Consider the following 23,224-nt stretch of genomic DNA (forward strand, 5'->3'; position numbering starts at 1 on the left):
CATATCTAGGAGATGAAAGCTGATTATGTGTTAAGGACTGCATTTTTATCACATAATCTCTCTGATACAACACAATATTCGTGTCAAGTCACAAAACATTAGGCCTATCAGAGAACTAGAGAACTCCCGAAGGAAATTTTTCAAAATCCTAAAGTCATAAATGTCAAGAGGCTGAACAATCGGAGTTGTGTGCTTTGGAATTGTTAACACTTCCACCGTTTTAACCTCTGCAGTTATTCTTTCTATAGCGTGTCTACATCGGTAACTGGTCCACGAGTCTACAAAAAAATGCTACTATAACTGACAGAAAGTATACTTCTTGAAACCACTTGAAGAGGTGAGTTTTCGTAAGGTTATTTGATTTTGAGGGTAATGCATAAACATTTGGGGCCTTAAACATTTTCTTCTTCTCGATGGCAATGAAGATAGGCCTATGAGATATGAGTACCAAGCGATTATTAAAAAAAAATCATATTTCGAAGTCTATGCCTTCTCAGGATGTAGAAATTTACAGGGATATTTCTTATTTGAAATGGAACGTATGGGGAACAATCCTTGTGAAAATCCATTATCATATGGTGAGCCTTCCTTGTTAGTCGCGGAACGGAAATTTATACCTGTACACTGCAAATGGGACATGACGTCAGAAAACAGTTCATATTAAACTTGAACAAGTACAAAATTTCAATTATCTGGGTTGTGAAATATCTTATCAAAATAAAAAAGATGTGAATAAGAAAATTACCAAATTTACACAAATTCCAGGAATACTAAACAATACATTAAAATATATTATTTCAATGTACCGAAGTACATATGATATTTCCATGCAGATATTCTGCGTCATCATACGATGAAAGAGTAATGGAACGGAGAAAAATTCTCTCCGGCGCCGGGATTTGAACCCGGGTTTTCAGCTCTACGTGCTGATGCTTTATCCACTAAGCCACACCGGATACAACCCCGACGTCGGACAGAATTGTCTCTGATTGAGTTCCAACTCTTGGGTTCCCTCTAGTGGCCGCCCTCTGCACTACGTCATAGATGTCAATGAACATAGGACCGAAGTCCACACATGTGCTGAGGTGCACTCGTTATGAGTGACTAGTTGGCCACTAGAGGGAACCCAAGAGTTGGAACTCAATCAGAGACAATTCTGTCCGACGTCGGGGTTGTATCCGGTGTGGCTTAGTGGATAAAGCATCAGCACGTAGAGCTGAAAACCCGGGTTCAAATCCCGGCGCCGGAGAGAATTTTTCTCCGTTCCAGTACTCTTTCATCGTATGATGACGCAGAATATCTGCATGGAAATATCATATGTACTTCGGTACATTGAAATAATATATGATATGCGTAAATCACGAAGTGATTTAAGACGGCGCTTATTCCGTCGGATCCCGGCCAACTAGTCACTCATAACGAGTGCACCTCAGCACATGTGTGGACTTCGGTCCTATGTTCATAGACATCTATGACGTAGTGCAGAGGGCGGCCACTAGAGGGAACCCAAGAGTTGGAACTCAATCAGAGACAATTCTGTCCGACGTCGGGGTTGTATCCGGTGTGGCTTAGTGGATAAAGCATCAGCACGTAGAGCTGAAAACCCGGGTTCAAATCCCGGCGCGGGAGAGAATTTTTCTCCGTTCCATTACTCTTTCATCGTACAATACATTAAAAGCAAAATTAGTACAGAAATCTACAAGAATAAAAATATATAATACACTAGCGTTACTCTCCCTTTTATACGGAAGCGAGATTTGGACATTAAAGAAAAAAGACATGAACAGAATCAAAGCAACGGAAATGAAATTTTTCAGAAGGACAGCAGGATATACTGTTTTAGACCGAAAAAGGGATGAAGGAATTTTAGAAAAATTAGAAGTAGAGTCAGTAGAAGAAAAAATCAACAGATACAAATTAAATTGGCTAGGTCATGTAAGAAGAATGGAAAATTCAAGAATCCCAAAAATTATGATGCAGTATAAACCTAGAGGACATCGTCGACAAGGAAGACCTTTTAGAAGACTGCTAGATGGGGCCGAAACAGGTCTACAGAGGCCTAATTCGTGAAGGATGATGATGATGATGATGATGATGATGATGATGATGATGATGATGAAACTTGAAGTCTCGTTATGAAAAAAATCGTAGAATTCAAATAAATTGCTAGGATGACATAGAATAAATACGCGGACCACATGTTTGAAACCGGTGACACAAAGCTTCCAATGAAGTGACTGTAAATGTATGTGGACGCCATTAACAGATTGCGGATAATCTGCGCCAAGTTGAACCAATTCGCGCCATTCCTGAAGCCCCTCCCTTGCCACAGACTTTGGACAAACAAGGCCCAATCAGTACAGTCGGCGGAAGGGTATTTGTTTCATCAAAGCGTGTTATCATTGCGTTACTCTGCGAAATGACGTAACAATGTAACAGGCGTGACCGGCTAACGCAGTAATATTTACGCTTCGGGGTAGTCAACACTTAATTAGTATGCCAATCAACAACACAGCGCTTGGTTCTGACCAACATCATGACGCCGGAATAAAAACAATCGGGGCACCTCAATTCTACTTTTTGATAAAATGCCATTTTGAATTCAAGCTATGGAGACGTATCAAAATAAAAATATGTTATTGGGCGAAGTGTCTTTGTTGTTTTTGTAAACTTTTTGTGGCTGACGTCTTGTTTGTATACTCAGTATACTTGTGTTTATACTCATAAAAGAACAAAAGCTGTACGATGAATTCAAACGAAAGCTGGTCAAGACTATGTGCAACAGGAGGATTGGTAGTAGTAAGCTTCAGTGGCATTGGCAACAATGGTTAGACCTCATATTGCTAGGTGCAGTTGATATACTTGTCTATAGAGATATATGATTAGGGAAATGAGGTGTAAAGTATTGGTGAGAACGGTTTCGTTCTGGCAGAGCATCTCCACAGGACAATCCACGACAAGGTCAAACGCACAAAGCAATACGCCAAATTAAATTCAACATATTGATGTTCTTTTCTGATAGCATAGGAGAATCGTAATAACCGAAATTAGTTTATTACTAAATATCAGTCAGGGAAGTACTAAAGTTCTCCACAAACACCTGCAGTATAGCAAAGTTTTTTTTTCTTCTTTTTTATTCATTGAGTATGCCCCAACGAGTATAACTCATATGTAGAGAGTATACAAGAACACATACATATGTTATACAATATAATTCAAAGTCATGAAACTACAGTCTGTGAAAAACAAACAATAACACAAGGATTTATGAAAGACAGAAAGCAAAATAAGAACAAATAATAAGATAACATAAAGTTTTGGGCAGAAAGAAGAAAAAGTTTGAAACCATGAAATAAATAAATCACCTGAGAATTAAAATAAATAATCTTCCCAAAAACGTATTTCTAAACAATTCTTAAAACACCGGCAATTTGGTAAAAGTCTATGTTCTAAAGGAAGTTGGTTAAAAGTTGTTGTTAAAAATGTTTAAGTCCTTTCGTTCCATAAGTTACGGAGCTATGCTGAGAAAAATATGTTGTCTTTTTATCTTGTTAAATAAGAATGTATATCTTTATTAAATTGAAATGTAATATTACTATGTATTAAATTGTTAATAACTTTGTACATGAAAATAGCAGCACTTAATTTGGTAATTGATTCAACTGGTAGAACGAAAGAAAATTGATATAGATGTTTAACTGGAGTCAAATAATGAAAACCCAATAAATTTCTTAAAGCTCTATTTTGAATAATTTGTAAAGGTCTCAAAGCAGTTTTCTTATTATGTCCCCAAATAAATGACATATACGTTAAATGAGAATAGATAAAAGCATAATATACATTCAAGAGACAAGATATAGGCAAAGATCCTTTAAGCCTTTTCAAAATACCAGACATTGGAGCAATTTTCTCACAGACAGCCAAAATATGCTTATCCCATGTTAAATGTTCATGTTCTTATTTATTATTATTATTATTATTATTATTATTATTATTATTATTATTATTATTATTATTATTATTATTCTCTTAGTAATGTCGTAATTACTAAGAAAGATTGTATTAGAGATCTTGGTGTCTTACTTGATTCAAAATTATATTTCCATGATCATGTGCAATATATTTATACCCATTCGTTAAGAATGCTTGGTCTAATTAGGTCTATAACTTATTCTTTTTCCACTACTATGTGTTTATTAATTTTATACTATACGTTGGTTAGATCCTAGCTTGAATATGCATCTGTTGTATGGAACTCCATTACTTCCACTGACTCGGCTAAATTGGAGAATATTCAAAGAAAATTTATTTCCTTGTGTACTTATAGATTTTTACCAAATTCCTATTATAACTATAAGATTAAATGCAAATATTTCAATTGAGGTAGTTTGTTCACCAGACGTCAGGATCTTGATTATTTATTTTTTTGTAAAGTCATTAAGGGTGATATTGATTGTGAATCTTTCATAAGCAATATCAGTCTTCGTATTCCAGCTAATGGTTTAAGATTTCATAAATTGTTTTATAATAGGAATTCTAAATCTCTGTCTCCCCGGTCTGCAGATGTATTAAATATGCTAATTTGCATGGATTCAACTTGGATCCATTTAATGTGTAGTATATCTTTGAGTTTTAACTCACTGATCTAATTTTAATAATTATTTGTCCATTTTTTTTCTTACATTTGGTCAAATGATTAATATAGACTATTCCATTATTTCAATTATCTTATTGTATAATTTTAAATGTTATAATTTTTATTTCATCTATGATTGATGTAGACTATTATATTGTTTGTATTTCATCTCATTGCCATTTTCTATCATTCATTCTCATCATCATCTGTTGTTTTGTTCTCTTTTGTATCGTGCTAAACTTTAATTGGCCTTGTGCTGTTGTTTTGCACGTTAATATTCTAAATAAATAAATAAAATAAATAAATTATTATCAATAATTGTCTTATTTTTTATACTTTGTAGGCCTAATTTATTTTTGACTGCTGTTCACATTTTATTATGCTTTTTTCTTTACTTCTCTATGTTATATATTATGTCTGATTTCTTCTTACTTGTTGTTTACATTTTATTATTATTATTTTATTCAATTTTGTGTGTACTTTGTAAATTTGTAGTGTTTCTGTAACGCAGTTTTTACTCCTGGTTGAGTGTTAGAGAAGGTCGTATGGCCTTAACTCTTACTTACTTACTTACAAATGGCTTTTAAGGAAACCGAAGGTTCATTGCCGCCCTCACATAAGCCCGCCAGCGGTCCCTATCCTGTGCAAGATTAATCCAGTCTCTATCATCATACCCCACCTCCCTCAAATCCATTTTAATATTATCCTCCCATGTACGTCTCGGCCTCCCTAAAGGTCTTTTTCCCTCCGGTCTCCCAACTAACACTCTATATGCATTTCTGGATTCGCCCATACGTGCTACATGCCCTGCCCATCTCAAACGTCTGGATTTAATGTTCCTAATTATGTCAGGTGAAGAATACAATGCGTGCAGTTCTGTGTTGTGTAACTTTCTCCATTCTCCTGTAACTTCATCCCGCTTAGCCCCAAATATTTTCCTTAGCACCTTATTCTCAAACACCCTGAACCTATGTTCCTCTCTCAGAGTGAGAGTCCAAGTTTCACAACCATACAGAAGAACCGGTAATATAACTGTTTTATAAATTCTAACTTTCAGATTTTTGGACAGCAGACTGGATGATAAGAGCTTCTCAACCGAATAATAACACGCATTTCCCATATTTATTCTGCGTTTAATTTCCTCCCGAGTGTCATTTATATTTGTTACTGTTGCTCCAAGATATTTGAATTTTTCCACCTCTTCGAAGGATAAATCTCCAATTTTTATATTTCCATTTCGTACAATATTCTGGTCACGAGACATAATCATATACTTTGTCTTTTCGGGATTTACTTCCAAACCGATCGCTCTACTTGCTTCAAGTAAAATTTCCGTGTTTTCCCTAATCGTTTGTGTATTTTCTCCTAACATATTCACGTCATCCGCATAGACAAGAAGCTGATGTAACCCGTTCAATTCCAAACCCTGCCTGTTATAACTCTGCCAGGTTAAATAAATCATTATTATTATTATTATTATTATTATTATTATTATTATTATTATTGTTATTATTATCAACAATCAAACCTAAAAATTTAACTGAAGCAACTTTTGTATTAGGCTACAGAATCATTAAACTTTAATTCTTTCGGAATAATATAATAAAATGAAAGTTAATAAATATCGTGTGCACAGTTTTTTTCAAATTCAAAGAAAGCCTATTTGCGCTTAACCAGTTTTCAAGAGTAATAATGTCTCTCTGTTGTCGCGCATTGGGTGCCACACTCTTGAACTGCTGTGATATTTGGTATTTATTTGATTTTTTTATATTTATTTATACTACATTAATTAACAGTAATTTTAGGCAAACTGGAAATTAAAACGAAAAATTATTATTCAGAAATAATTGTTTATTGTTATTAGTGTAAGGCATATATAAGGCTCTAAAATTAAAATATTCTAATGTTTTATTTTCAAAAGGAAAATATTTTAAAAGTTTTATGGGCACGGAATTTAAGTGGTCTTGGCTGGATAATAGGTACTGTTTCGTTTCACGAAAGTTCGCAACACTTACTCATAGATGAGCTATTAATGTATGTTTTCAAGGAGCTATTATTGAAGACGTATTTTGAGTGCCTTCACTATTAATTACAGAGCTCCAGAATCAAAATCTCTCGACAATTTAATCTAATAATAATAATAATAATAATAATAATAATAATAATAATAATAATAATAATAATAATATTGTTTTATTTTCGCTGGCAGAGTTAAGGCCATAAGGCCTTCTCTTCCACTCAACCAGCCTTAATCAATACAATACACATTTAAATTACGAATATCTACACTACACTTAAAAGGTTCTCCAGCAATATTCTTCAGTTAAGTTTTAACGACTAGTAGACTACATATCTATTTAAATTTAGATAAACCTATAAGGTAAAGTAGTAACTTAATTTATGAGCTAATTTAATTCTATCAATTATAATTAATTTGAGATTTGAGATAGCTAGTAAAATGATGAAAATTAATTTAATATAAGCATAATAAGTATGATGAGTCCATGGGAACTTACCAATGTAAAACCCACGAAGCTTAACAATATCAACAAAATCGCCACAACCATTTCAACTGCCATGTACAGACTGAGTTTTAGACAAATGCATGTAATGAAATGCCGCTTGCTTTAAACAAAGTAATTAATTTGTTTATAGTACCAGAATTATCATTTCTTTCACAAGGAGATATTTGTAAAACAGTGGTAGGCTATAATATTATACATTGAATACAATTTTATCTTCAAGGAATCCAAAATTAGTCAAACTTTACGACTGCATGGTCAGCATTTTTAAGGGCTACTTTTAAGGTAAAACAAATGAAAGACGAAGGAAGAGAGTCAAAACTAAGCTATCCAACTAGTTCTGTAGCATATTTTAAATATATGCTATACAGATAAGCCGTAAGTAATGCCATTAATTTCAGATGGTTATTCCTTGAGATATTTCAAACAAAAAAATATAATACTATTTTGCTCTCTTTTGTTTATTTTCGAGATAAAAATATTGTTTCTTTTATTAAAGATTTCGTAGTGTGTTTTGGGAAAGCCATTGAGTTAATTGTCACTATGCTCAGTCAATTTAAGAGAGCAGTACATTATGATAATAAATAATTGAAAGAATTTTAGTTTTGTCTTTTATATATGTAGACATGTGATATGAAGAAGTGTTAATTTTCGTTTTGCAAAGGAATTTCTCAATATTACATTTGTTCGGATCAAATATCTGCACATTTAAAGGACAAAACTAAAATTATTTCAATAATTTATTATCATAATACACTGCTCTCTTAAGTTGATTGAGCTTATAGGAAATTCCATCAATGGCTTTCCCAAAACACGTCATGAAATGTTTTATATAAAGCAATTTGTTTATTTTATTCGGTTATTTTACGACGCTGTATCAACATCTCAGGTTATTTAGCGTCTGAATGATATGAAGGTGATAATCCAGGTGAAATGAGTCCGGAGTCCAGCACCGATAGTTACCCAGCATTTGCTAATATTGGGTTGAGGGAAAACCCCGGAAAAAACCTAAACCAGGTAACGTGTCCCGACAGGAATTCGGACCCGGGCCACCTGGTTTCGCGACCAGACGCGCTGACCGTTACTCCACAGGGTGGACAACAATTTTTTTTCTTTAAAAGTAAGCAAAAATGTATTACACTTTTTTGTTTGAAATATCTCAAAGAAAAACACCTGAAATTAATGGCATTACTTTCGGTCCACTCAGTATATCATATATTATAGCAGCCTATATGTGTGTACAGTGGTTTATTATAAATAGTAATATGCGTTACAAGAGCGGTATGTTCAAGTTTTCATGTTCGAGGAAAAGTTTGAAAAAGCGAAACGTAGTTGAGCTTTTTTAATTTCCGAGAATTGAAAGAAAACATACCGCTCGTGTATCGTACATTATTTTGTGCGAAAATCGTTTATTACATACCTGAAAGAGGAATTTCTAATTAGTTGCAATGAAATCTCCATCTTGGTTTCTGTTCAATGACGGCAAATTTGCGAAACAAAAATATCTATCTTCAACATTGTTGCTTTAAAATGTTTTCTGTGTTTACTATACTCCAGCAGGCCGTGTTATACGTCTGTCTTTTTTTTCCCCCAGTCCATAAATGCAAACTTAAAACAAACGGTAAGGTTATGTAATGATTTATTTTAAATTTTAATATTTTAACAATATTATTTATATAACATATTGCAGTAATAACATCCGCATCTGGAATCTTGTTGATTTTTTCACGGCTTCCTTAATGTTACTTGCATCACGAATGCAGCAACTTTAGTGGAGTTGTAGAGTTTACTTATTTTTTGCAAATATTTAAAAGCAATAATTAACAGTGCAATTTAGGTGAAATTGCAGTGGTAAGTTTCCAGTTTATAATTATTACTACATTGAACGTCTCTAAAAATAATATGTTAAAAGCCTAAAGCAGTAAAATCAATATGTCGCTTAAGCGGTAAGAAGAGGGAAATTGTTATGTGTGTTAAGTTGGGAATACTGAATGTGGAATTTTAGACTTACCGCGGTTTGGTTTTGTGCGGAAACCAAGCAAATACGCACGATCTCGCACAAACGTAATTTTTGCTCTCTCCAGTAGTTGAAAATATTAATTTTTATGATTCTATGTAGCTAAGCAGATATGTGAATTCGGAATTACTTTTTTTTTTCTTTTTTTTTTTTTTTTTTGTTGGGGCTTTGCCAGACAGAGATATTTTTTTTTTATTAAAACTTACATTCTGTATACCATGAATAGATCTGGATAACTTTACATTCAAACTGTAGCTTTTATATTGATAATTCCAAACAGAGTTCAGTCTATAAAGCTGTTTAGGACTACACAGACTACGAATAGACGTACATATCAGAAAAAAAAGACCTGCTGAGTATGGGTTGAAAGAGCAATATACGAGACAGATGTCATCCCGGTTTATCTGGCAGTTCAGAAAGCCATGTTGAGGTGAATTTCCCTGCGATAAAAATGATGAGAACATATTTCGGCAGTGCCTATAACGGGCTCTAATACTAAAATTGAGAATTCCAGTACAACAGGATCTCGTTGGTATGCAAGGCTAATCGCTTGATAAGGCACATCCCTTCAGTTCTCCCATTCCACCACACTCCCCCTCAACCATTACCGGTTTCCGCTATTCAAACCCGCTTCTGCCACCGAAGTTACTTCTACAGGAGAGAGGACGACACTAATTTTGCAGATAAGCAAACCCCCGATGTGGTTCCAATCAAAACACAAGTGGCCCAAGGCGAACTATTCACAAGTTTTTGATTCTCATGTACTTGTTAACGATACACCAGACTCCAGGAAAATAGCAGTTCGGATATTTCAGAGACTCTTAAGATTAATTTTTGGAGTCTCAACTACTATTAATTATAAACCTCTTGTTGTAAGATGAAAGAGTAATGGAACACAGAAAAATTCTCTCCGGCGCCGGGATTTGAACCCGGGTTTTCAGCTCTACGTGCTGATGCTTTATCCACTAAGCCACCCCTGATACCCATCCCGGCGTCGGACAGAATCGTCTCAGTTTAAGTTCCAACTCTTGGGTTCCCTCTATTGGCCGCCCTCTGCATTACGTCATAGATGTCTATGAACGTAGGACTGAAGTCCACACATGTGCTGAGGTGCATTCGTTATAAGTGACTACGTGGCCGGGATCCGACGGAATAAGCGCCGTCTTAAATCACGAAGTACATATGATATTTCCATGCAGATATTCTGCGTCATCATACGATGAAAGAGTAATGAGACGGAGAAAAATTCTCTCCGACGCCGGGATTTGAACCCGGGTTTCCAGCTCTACGTGTTGCATGTGTGGACTTCAGTCCTACGTTCATAGACATCTATGACGTAGTGCAGAGGGCGGCCACTAGAGGGAACCCAAGAGTTGGAACTTAAACTGAGACGATTATGTCCGACGCCGGGGTGGTTATCAGGTGTGGCTTAGTGGATAAAGCATCAGCACGTAGAGCTGAAAACCCGGGTTCAAATCCCGGCGCCGGAGAGAATTTTTCTCCGTTCCATTACTCTTTCGTTGTATGATGACGCACAATATCTGCATGGAAATATATGTACTTCGGTACATTAAAGTAATATATAGGCCTACTCTTGTTGTAAGGGCAAATATTTTGACATTTCCGTCGATGTATGTATTGGCCGTCTCATTTTCTTTCGGAATAACACTATAGTACATTATGAAACGAGCCTATAATGGTAGTAATTAAGACGCGAGTATGTTTATGAAACGAGCGCAAGCGAGTTTCATAATTTTCATACTAGCGTCTTAATTACCATTATAGGCAAGTTTCTTACGACTTTTTATGCTCGACCATATTTCTAATTTGAAATTATTCATAAGTATTCATGTTATTCTTATCTGACTGGGGAGCGGAACTGACCTTGTGCAATATCTCGTAAATTGTGAGATGTGCGCTGACGTGAAAGTATTGATTTTTTCCGAGAAACAATTAATGTCATTGACCTTGATATATTCTTGAGAATGAAGTAAACATTAATCTTGATGTAACCTTGAAATTGATTTAGACATTGAAAAACGAGATGACAAATTTAATTTATTTCAATATTATTTACAATTAACGCTAATTATTATAGTAACAGAACATAACCTTCTGCGACAGTATTGGATTTCCAGCCTGCGTGATGTTTCGCTAGTTGTCTTTCGATTGCATATCCGGGAATAATCGATACTTGCGCTTTCATATTGCTACAATGTTTTTTTGATTGGTGGAACACCTGAACTTTAATGAATAGGTGTTCTTTAATGAGGTCCATTAAAGGGCTGCTACCAGGTGTGTACTTACTACATTTCGGCATGACCGAGCGTAAATAATTTCATAGCATGTAGGCTACTTCTGTTCATAGTTATTCTACAAGAAATAATCTTCTTCTTCTTCTTCTTCTTCTACGTTACGGTTTAGGCTTTTCATTAGCCTGTTCAGGCTCCAAAGTGTTGCTGCCTCCATCTTTTCTTAGGTCTTCCTAAGTTCCTTTTTCCTCGTGGTGAGTAATTGTATGCTGCTTTTGATATTCTATTGTCCGTCATCCTTGTTAGGTGGTTTTCCCAATTTGTTCTATATTTCACTATTGTTGTATTTAGTTCCTCTACTTTTAGTTGTTGTCTTATTTCTGTATTGTGTTTTTTTGTCTGTTCTTTGATATCCTGCTATTGGCCTGAGGAATTTCATTTCAGCAGCTTGTATTCCAGCTATATGTTGTGCCGTCATTGTCCATGTTTCGGATCCATAAGTAATTGTAGGAACTGCCATCGTCTTATATAATTTTATTAAGGAGTCTTTTCTGGCTTTATTTTTCAAGGTTCTTTTTAGTGTTCCTGTTATATAGTTAAACTTGTTTAACTTGTTATTTGCAAGAAATAATACAAATTTATATATTGGCAAACGTAAGTACAGTATTACTCAAAATAATTTTCTCTATTTTGCTTTTAAATTATTTAATAGTTTACCTATTGATATAAGAAATTTCACATTCCGGATGTTTAGGAGACGACTATATAATGTGGAAGAGTTTTTTTAAAATTCATGTAGCTATTTTAATTTGTATTTTATGACGATGCCATATATTTATTTATTTATTTATTTATTTATTTATTTATTTAGCTAATAATTGTGACATAAACTATAATATAAACAGAAAAACTTTAGCTCGCCCCTGAAAGAGTAGAACTCGTGCTCAGGGTCGGATTCCTGAATTGAAATTAAGAAGTATATAATACAATTTGTCTTATGTCTACTACGCAATAAGAATATATAAATTTAAATGTACAATTTTTCAATTTGTATAAAATCCATACATAACTTTTTTAATTTAACACTAGAACTATTAGAATTGTCAAGATTAGGATATTTAAATATAAATTTATTATATAAGAATAAAAGAATTAGCGTACAAAACCCTTGTTCGCCCATTTATGAAATATGGAGCAGTAGGTTGGGATCCGTACAGACAAAACCAAATCGATTCAATAGAAAAGGTCCAACGCAAGGCAGCAAAATATGTCAAAATGGGGAAGGGACATGGTGAGGAGATAGTAAAAGATTTAGGGTGGGAACTTCTCAAATCAAGGCGACGAAAAACCAGACTCACCGCATTGTTTAAGGTACAAATGGGACACAAAGCATGGACCGATATCAATGTTAGATTAGCAACACCATCATACCAAGGAAGGCCTGATCATATTAGGAAGTTTAAATGTAGAAAACAAAGAACGGACAGTCAAAATTTTCCTTTGTTAACCGCACAGTAGTAGACTGGAACAGCTTACCTGAGGCAATCTTTCAGGGTGGTCCTCTTAAAATCAATACATTTAAGGAAAGGTTGAGAAGATTAGACTGAAAATGTAATTGGAGGAGCAGTGTAATTATTTGTGTCGTGTAATTAATTGAGTTGATATATAATTAATTAAGTTGATATGTAATTAATTAAGATGATATGTAATTTAGTTGATATGTAATTAATTAAGATGATATGTAATTAAGTTGGTATGTAATTAATTAAGGTGATATGCATTTAAATTGGTAATAGTTGGGTGAAATAGAAGTACTTATAAGTTAGATTTATCTTTGCTTACCGTAGGCGTTATTATAGAATAGTTTTTATTTATATAGTCCCAGGTTTATTGCAGTAATTGTAATTATTGTATATTATATATCACTGCCACCGGGTGTATACCCAATTGTAGTGTTAATAAATACATAGACATAGATATTCTTGAGCCTGAATTACTACTATGATTAAATACTGTAGCAGTGTTGCATTTTGGTTTGAACACTCTTAAAGAATTCATACCTTTTGTTTCGTAACTACGAGAATACAATTCAAAATTATTCAAATTTTTATGTATGAATTTTATTAATATAATATAATAAATTCGTCTTATTTTAAGAACATTAAAGTCTAAAGACAATTTTTGAGATGGAAAATCAATAGATTTATGAAGACATATTTTAATTATTTTCTTCTGTAATAAATAAATATAGGCTATGTTGTACATGTTTTAGCAAATAAGCCACCCATCCACCCATCCATCCATCCATCCATCCATCCATCCATCCATCCATCCATCCATCCATCCATCCATCCATCCATCCATCCATCCATCCATCCATCCATCCATCCATCCATCCATCCATCCATCCATCCATCCATCCATCCATCCATCCATCCATCCATCCATCCATCCATCCATCCATCTATCTATCTATCTATCTATCTATCTATCTATCTATCTATCTATCTATCTATCTATCTATCTATCTATCTATCTATCTATCTATCTATCTATCTATCTATCGCGATTACCGCAAATTATTAATTTTCTTTTCATTAAATAATTACAATTTACTATACTCATAATCTTTACAATCGTGTTACTGCTTACATCACATTTCATTGAAAGTAGTTTGTGTGTTCCTCGAATTATTCATTAAAGCATCATCAGACAACAACAAATTATTTTATTACGATATCGAATTTGAGTAAAATCTTACATTGTTACACAAATACAACACATTTAAAGCTTTTGCGAAAAATAAGAAAGAAATAAAAGCAACTTCATGTAAGTGTATTAACTTTCAAAGCTGAAGATTCTGATATAGTTTTGAAACAAATACGAAGTTAAGAGATATAATCAGGGTATATTTCCATTACCACTGGGTCAATGCACTTTCAGAATTTGTCTGGATCTGAAGCAGGTGCTGAGAGATGCGTAAAGAGCACATACAAATTTTCCAATTGGCAGGTCTGGTAGGGACAAGTATAAAAAATTACATTCTCCTTAAATTATGAGAATATTTTCGGTGCAGCTCCTTAATATTAGGCTTAGTTTATGGGATGATTCCTGTTACGGAGTATCCGATTGAATAGAATATTGTCCCTTACAGTTTCAGTTTTATTTATTGAGTCAGTTTTTCTTAACAATTTACTTTTGCAATATTATCATTATTATTATTATTATTATTATTATTATTATTATTATTATTATTATCTAATATATTATTTTCTTAATTTGACAAGTATGCTTTATTATTAGGGCTCGAATTTTTAAGTGCTAAAAATTGGGAAAATATTTATTTTTCATGTGCTAAAAATCGGGAAAATATGTGACAGGAAAGGAATTCCCTTTCACTTTTTCCTTCTCACTCTCACCACTACAATAATCATTTCTACAATTATGAACACAGCGATGAAGATGTAAGACATTTAAGATAGTATTAGCTTGAAACTCTGCTAGGGCTTGGATGTTTGTTATTGCAATGCATTCCGTTGTCTCAGGTGAAGCCGACTTCCTCCCCAGGAGTCATTTACATGTGTATGTCTAATTAAACACACCGAGGAAAACGGCACAGATACGGGCTTCGGCCCTGGACTCCGATGACCTGCATCGACTGGTAAGAGTATTAGTAACAGAATCAGTAGTCACAGTAGTAACAATTGTCGCAATAGCACCCTTTGGTTACGACAGTAGCAGTAGTGACAATAGTAGGCCTACCAGCATCAGCATTTAGTAGTACAGTGCATACATTTTATCTTTCCACGCTCGCATACGGGACCAGAGTCGGCAATAAGTAGCTGCATGCGCTTTCATTCAAGGTCACGCAAAGTAACTGTAAAGACGGTTGTCTGTCATTGTGTACATATTGAGTTGAGTTTCGGAGCAGTGCGTCTGTTATTGCATGCAGTTTTGAGTTCAATTTCTATGTTTTTGTCTGTTGCTTCAGTTACGGTTCATAGATTCAGTGCAGAGCAAGTAATTTTAATTTGTCGTAACTTCAAAAAATAACGAATCAGCTGCTCAGTGTCGTAGAGAATTTCAAGAACGTCTTCATGGAATTGCTCCACCTGAAAGGACTACAGTACATAAAATAGTGAATACCGATGGCTCAGAAGGAGACTGTTACAACTCAAAAAATTCACTTTTTGAGTTATTACCATCATTTGAACACTTGAATTGAGAACTATGCTATGTGAAAGTGTTAAAACTCTAAAAATTTCCTAGTGGGACGGGACATAAATGCACATTGCTGCCATGATTATCTGATTTGCCAAATACAATGGAAAACTTTAAATGGCTCTACTGAAAAATCTCTATTTTTGAGTTGTAACAGTCTCGTTCTGAGCCATCGATACATTCCAAATTACGGGATCAATATTAAATAAGGAAAGGACATGAAGGCGTCATGTTTTAACAGAGGAAAATAGGATGATATCGATACTCTATTAGAGTTGCCCCGAATATCTTTCACGAACTTAGCACAGCACACAGGGAGCAGTCATACATTAGCACAAAATGATACAAAATTATTAAAAACGAGAATAAATAGCCAACATTTCGAAAGCAGACCTGCAATGTGTGAATCAAAATGTGTTTAGACGCTACAACGCTTGTCTTGCAGCAAATGGAGAACACTTAACATTATCTTTGAAAAGGCAAGTCTTTTTTTAGCGCTTTAACAATTTAAAATTGAAAAACTCTGCTTTCTACGATTTATGTCACGTGTTCTGGACTCATAACCGAGCGCTGAGCTGGCCTTGTGTAGCTGCGCTGTGGCGCTTTGCACTACCGCTTCTACTCTACTTCCGCTAGTGTGGAAAAATAAAATGTATGCACTGTAGCAGCAATACTAGCAGCTGTAATAGTAAATTAATAGCTCTTTCAGTACTAGTAGTGAGTGTGTGAGCAGTAGAAGAGCAATAGAAACAGTAGCAACTATCGAAGTATCATTACTAAAAGCATGAGCAGTGGCAAAAATACCATTATACTAGCTGTCAGTAGTAAAAGTAACAGAAGCAATTCAAACAGTAGCAAACATAGCAGTATCACTACTAAAAGCATGAGCAGTGGCAACAATACTATTATAGTAGCTGTCACTAGTAAAAGTAGCAGGAACAATAACTGAAACACTAGCAACTGTAGCAGTATCAATACTAAAAGCATGAGAAATGGCAACAATAATATTATAGTAGCTGTCACTAGTAAAAGTAGCAGGAACAATTGAAACACTAGCAACTGTAGCAGTATCAATACTAAAAGCATGAGCAATGGCAACAATAACATTATAGTAGCTGTCACTAGTAAAAGTAGCAGGAACAATTGAAACACTAGCAACTGTAGCAGTATCAATACTAAAAGCATGAGCAGTGGCAACAATACTATTATAGTAGCTGTCACTAGTAAAAGTAGCAGGAACAATAATTGAAACACTAGCAACTGTAGCAGTATCAATACTAAAAGCATGACCAATGGCAACAATAACATTATAGTAGCTGTCACTAGTAAAAGTAGCAGGAACAATTGAAACACTAGCAACTGTAGCAGTATCAATACTAAAAGCATGACCAATGGCAACAATAACATTATAGTAGCTGTCACTAGTAAAAGTAGCAGAAACAATTGAAACACTAGCAACTGTAGCAGTATCAATACTAAATGCATGAGCAATGGCAACAATAACATTATAGTAGCTGTCACTAGTAAAAGTAGCAGGAACAATTGAAACACTAGCAACTGTAGCAGTATCAATACTAAAAGCATGACCAATGGCAACAATAACATTATAGTAGCTGTCACTAGTAAAAGTAGCAGGAACAATTGAAACACTAGCAACTGTAGCAGTATCAATACTAAATGCATGACCAACGACAACAATAACATTAATAGTAGCCGTCAGTAGTAAAAGTAGCAAGAGTAATAGAAACAATAGCAACTATCGCAGTATCAATACCAAAAACATGACCAGTGGCAATAGTACCATTAATACTAGCTGTCAGTAGTAAAAGTAACAGCAGGAATTCAAACAGTAGCAACTATCGCAATATCAATACTAAAAGCACGCCCAGTGGAAACAGTACCATTAATACTAGCTGTCAGTAGTAAATGTAGCAGGAGCAATTAAAAAAGTATCAACTATAGCAGTATCACTACTAAAATTATGAACAGTAGCAACAGTACCGTTAATGCTACCTGTCAGTAGTGAAAGTAGCAGGAGCAATAGAAACAGCAGCAACTATAGCAGTACCATTACTAAAAGCATGAACAGTGACAACAGTACCATTATACTAGCTGTCAGTAGTAAAAGTAGCAAGAGCAATAGAAACAGTAGCAACTATAGCAATATCACTACTAAAAGCATGAACAGTGGCAACAATTCCATTACACTAGCTGTCAGTAGTAAAAGTAACAGGAGCAATTCAAACAGTAGCAACCATCGCAGTATCAATACTAAAAGCATGAGCAGTAGCAGCAATGCCATTATACTAACTGTCAGTAGTAAAAGTAACAGGAGCAATTCAAACAGTAGCAACTATCGCAGTATCACTACTAAAAGCACGAGCAGTGGCAACAATACTACTATAGTAGCTGTCACTAGTAAAAGTAGCAGGAACAATTGAAACACTAGCAACTGTAGCAGTATCAATACTAAAAGCATGAAAAATGGCAACAATAACATTATAGTAGCTATCACTAGTAAAAGTAGCAGGAGCAATAGAAACAGTAGCAACTATAGCAGTATCACTACTAAAAGCATGAACAGTGAAACAGTGTCATTATACTAGCTGTCAGCAGTGTTGCCATACCTACTGATTTAGCAGGAGATTTCCTGTTTTTCCATTGGATCTACTGCTCTGCTAATTTTTCTGTCAAAAGTCCGAATTTCTCTTGCCTTTTTGACATGTTGCAGTCACCTAGTTCTATGCCAGGATTTTCAACTTATTACTTTAGTACTCATATATTATGTCATCATGTCTTATTTTTGTATCTTATACACAAGTCAATGTTTTCATTTGTCTCCCTGCTCATAACGCGTCGCCACAATGATGCTTACAAGAAGCAAGGAGTCGCCTCGAATGTTTGAAACCTTACCACAAAAGGATGCACACCCCTTCCTCACACACACATAAAAGTATATAGTCTTCATGCAACGTAAGCATGTGATAACTATCGTCAATTTGCAAAAGGAGACATGTCCAAAATAACAAAGTGTTGGAAAATTGCAAAAACTAGAAGTTAAATTAAAATGTTCATTTATTTTTTTTTCCAGTTAGATCACTATAGATACATACATTCAGAATCCATGAACATTTTAATATTTTAAGTCTGTTATGTGTTTTTTTTTTGCGGTTTTCCAACACTCTGTTATTTTGGACATATCCCCTTTTGCAAATCGACGACAGAATTAAGTTATTTCATTATTGTTTTGGGGACTCGGGGAACAGAGGAAGACTGAAACTTAGTCAGTAGTAAAGTTTGTTTCTGATTGTGTACACGTGAAACAGTGAGAGAGTGAGGTGTAGGTAATGGCATTTTTGTGTTACATATCTTGCACAGCGATCTTTTAAAATGAGTGAAAGTGTCCCAGCTAGAAAGAAAAGTATAAATACTCGCAATATATTATAAATCGGAGTGAGAAAAGATGAACAATTTAAAGTATAGTAATGTAAAGGCAAGAAAGGGGATAATTTTTGGTTTGTTATAATTGCAGCTAATGAAGTAGGCCTACTGTATTTAATATCACCTTTAAAACAAATCTCTTGTATTGAAAATCTTTTGTGAATTCACGAAATATTCCTGATTAATACATTTTAATGCGAAACATTGTCAATAAGACATTACTGTGTAAAAACAAAATTGCATGACTTAGTTACATACGCTGAGTAGAGATGACAGTAATTATATTTAGCAAAGTTGTTCTATTTCATTGGTTAGGGATGTCCTATATACTAATAGAACAGTATCATCTTTCTTACAGTACACTGTTTTGTAATTAATATTATAATACAAAGAGGAAATTCATGTCTAATTAATCTACTGTAATCTCCTGTTTTTTTTTTCGATGATTTTCTCCTGATTTTCGTGAGTAGGTCGTGGCAACACCAGCTGTCAGTAGTAAAAGTAGCAGGAGCAATAGAAACAGCAGCAACTATAGCAGTATCAATACTAAAAACATGAACAGTGACAATAGTACCATTATACTAGCTGTCAGTAGTAAAAGTAGCAGGAGCAATAGAAACAGCAGCAACTATAGCAGTATCAATACTAAAAGCATGAACAGTGACAATAGTACCATTATACTAGCCGTCAGTAGTAAAAGTAGCAGGAGCAATAGAAACAGTAGCAACTATAGCAGTATCAACACTAAAAGCATGAACAGTGACAACAGCACCATTATACTAGCTGTCAGTAGTAAAAGTAGCAGGAGCAATAGAAACAGCAGCAACTATAGCAGTATCAATACTAAAAGCATGAACAGTGACAACAGTACCATTATACTAGCTGTCAGTAGTAAAAGTAGTAGGAGCAATAGAAACAGCAGCAACTATAGCAGTATCAATACTAAAAACATGAACAGTGACAATAGTACCATTATACTAGCTGTCAGTAGTAAAAGTAGCAGGAGCAATAGAAACAGCAGCAACTATAGCAGTATCAATACTAAAAGCATGAACAGTGACAACAGTACCATTATACTAGCCGTCAGTAGTAAAAGTAGCAGGAGCAATAGAAACAGTAGCAACTATAGCAGTATCAATACTAAAAGCATGAACAGTGACAACAGTACCATTATACTAGCTGTCAGTAGTAAAAGTAGCAGGGGCAATAGAAACAGTAGCAACTATAGCAGTATCACTACTAAAAGCATGAACAGTGACAACAGTACCATTATACTAGCTGTCAGTAGTAAAAGTAGCAGGAGTAATAGAAACAGTAGCAACTATAGCAGTATCACTACTAAAAGCATGAACAGTGACAACAGTACCATTATACTAGCTGTCAGTAGTAAAAGTAGCAGGAGCAATAGAAACAGTAGCAACTATAGCAGTATCACTACTAAAAGTATGAACAGTGACAACAGTACCATTATACTAGCTGTCAGTAGTAAAAGTAGCAGGAGCAATAGAAACAGTAGCAACTATAGCAGTATCACTACTAAAAGTATGAACAGTGACAACAGTACCATTATACTAGCTGTCAGTAGTAAAAGCAGCAGGAGCAATAGAAACAGTAGCAACTATAGCAGTATCACTACTAAAAGCATGAACAGTGACAACAGTACCATTATACTAGCTGTCAGTAGTAAAAGTAGCAGGAGCAATAGAAACAGTAGCAATTATAGCAGTGTCACTACTAAAAGCATGAACAGTGACAACAGTACCATTATACTAGCTGTCAGTAGTAAAAGTAGCAGGAGCAATAGAAACAGCAGCAACTATAGCAGTATCAATACTAAAAGCATGAACAGTGACAACAGTACCATTATACTAGTCGTCAGTAGTAAAAGTAGCAGGAGCAATAGAAACAGCAGCAACTATAGCAGTATCAATACTAAAAGCATGAACAGTGACAACAGTACCATTATACTAGCCGTCAGTAGTAAAAGTAGCAGGAGCAATAGAAACAGCAGCAACTATAGCAGTATCAATACTAAAGCATGAACAGTAACAACAGCACCATTATACTAGCTGTCGGTAGTAAAAGTAGCAGGAGCAATAGGAACAGTAGCAATTATAGCAGTATCACTACTAAAAGTATGAACAGTGACAACAGTACCATTATACTAGCTGTCAGTAGTAAAAGTAGCAGGAGCAATAGAAACAGTAGCAACTATAGCAGTATCAATACTAAAAGCATGAACAGTGACAACAGTACCATTATACTAGCTGTCAGTAGTAAAAGTAGCAGGAGCAATAGAAACAGTAGCAACTATAGCAGTATCAATACTAAAAGCATGAACAGTAACAACAGTACCATTATACTAGCTGTCAGTAGTAAAAGTAGCAGGGGCAATAGAAACAGTAGCAACTATAGCAGTATCACTACTAAAAGCATGAACAGTGACAACAGTACCATTATACTAGCTGTCAGTAGTAAAAGTAGCAGGAGTAATAGAAACAGTAGCAACTATAGCAGTATCACTACTAAAAGCATGAACAGTGACAACAGTACCATTATACTAGCTGTCAGTAGTAAAAGTAGCAGGAGCAATAGAAACAGTAGCAATTATAGCAGTGTCACTACTAAAAGCATGAACAGTGACAACAGTACTATTATACTAGCTGTCCGTAGTAAAAGTAGCAGGAGCAATAGAAACAGTAGCAACTATAGCAGTATCACTACTAAAAGTATGAACAGTGACAACAGTACCATTATACTAGCTGTCAGTAGTAAAAGTAGCAGGAGTAATAGAAACAGTAGCAACTATAGCAGTATCACTACTAAAAGCATGAACAGTGGCAACAGTACCATTAATACTAGCTGCCAGTTCCTTTCGTCCTTCGTTGCATACATCGCCGACTAGCTACATATTACATTAGTCAGACATCAGTTGCATACAAACAAATGTTTTTCCTCTGATACCTATCGTCAAGTGATTTGTACTGCCTGATAATAGATGTACATAGCCTATCAGCCAGAAACTCAATCAGAGGTTTTTCCCCTCGGTTTTCCCTCAACCCATTAGGAGCAAATGCTCGGTAACTTTCGGCGCTGGACTCTGGATTCTGGCATTATCACCTTCATATCATTCAGAGGCTAGATAACCACAGATGTTAATAGAGCGTTGTAAAATACACCACTAAAGAAAATATCGTTTATATTTGTAACTGTTGCTCCAAGGTATTTTAATTTTTCCATCCTTTCAAAGGATAAATTTCCAATTTTTATATTTCCATTTGTGTTCACGAGACATAATCATATAGGGTAAAGGTTGGTAGACTGTGATATGAGTAAAATTATGATAGTTCTGTTTAAGAATTTATTACAATTATTTTACTGAGCGGGAGGAAGATCGGTTTTTTGTGTCAACATATTAAGGGAATGTTTGTGGACAAGTTTCTGTATGAAACCAGTCATTCTCTCATCTAGTAAAATTGTAATAAATTCTCAAAAAGAGCTATCACAAAGTACTAAATTTTACTCTACTTTGTTTTTTGTCAGTATTTACGTCCAAACCTATCTAATTAATTATTTGAAGTAAAATTTCCGTGATTTCTTTAGTAGTTTGTGGATTTTCTCCTAACATATTCACGTTATCCGAAGAAAAAACAAACAACTGAAGTAACCCGTTCAATTCCAATAGTAATAGAAGGTACTTTGGTAGAGCCTGTAGTAGAAGAACTAGAAATGAAAGTAATAAGAGACACAAAATCAAAATTTATAGCAGTTGCACTGTCAATATGAACAACAGTAGTAATAACTTTATTGTAGTAACAGTAAAAGATACTATAGTAGAAACTGTAGTAGTACTAGCAGCATTAGCAGCTGTCGTGAATATGAATCATGGAAGACCCTTTCAGGACGGGGAAAAGGTGTTGAGATGTATAGCGAAGTAACAGCCGCCAACAGTTGGATTGCAAACAAGAAAGGACTTTCGACTAGTGAATGGATATCTAGCCTGAAAATGACAGCCAATTTAGCAGCTGTTCGTTCCGTTCCTGGCAGATCACTCGACGGTACCCAGTGCAGACATGGCTGCTCGGAGATTGAAACTTTAGCACACGTCTTGGGATTCTGTGAACAGGGATTGCTC

At 34.8% G+C, this 23,224-nt stretch overlaps 2 long non-coding RNA genes across 2 annotated transcripts in view; one reads left to right on the forward strand and one right to left on the reverse strand.

The window, feature by feature from the left end:
• Window positions 1–15,072, forward strand: part of LOC138713256 (uncharacterized) — a 149,305-nt gene extending 134,233 nt beyond the window's left edge. The window contains exon 4 of the long non-coding RNA XR_011335809.1: window positions 14,973–15,072. This is a non-coding gene — a long non-coding RNA (uncharacterized lncRNA). The remainder of the gene's footprint in view (window positions 1–14,972) is intronic.
• The window catches only part of LOC138713255 (uncharacterized), a 1,167,998-nt gene that overhangs the window by 923,716 nt on the left and 221,058 nt on the right, over window positions 1–23,224 (reverse strand). The window lies entirely within an intron of this gene.

This window comes from Periplaneta americana, chromosome 14, assembly GCF_040183065.1.
Source record: "Periplaneta americana isolate PAMFEO1 chromosome 14, P.americana_PAMFEO1_priV1, whole genome shotgun sequence".
NCBI classification, from domain to species: Eukaryota; Metazoa; Arthropoda; class Insecta; order Blattodea; family Blattidae; genus Periplaneta; species Periplaneta americana.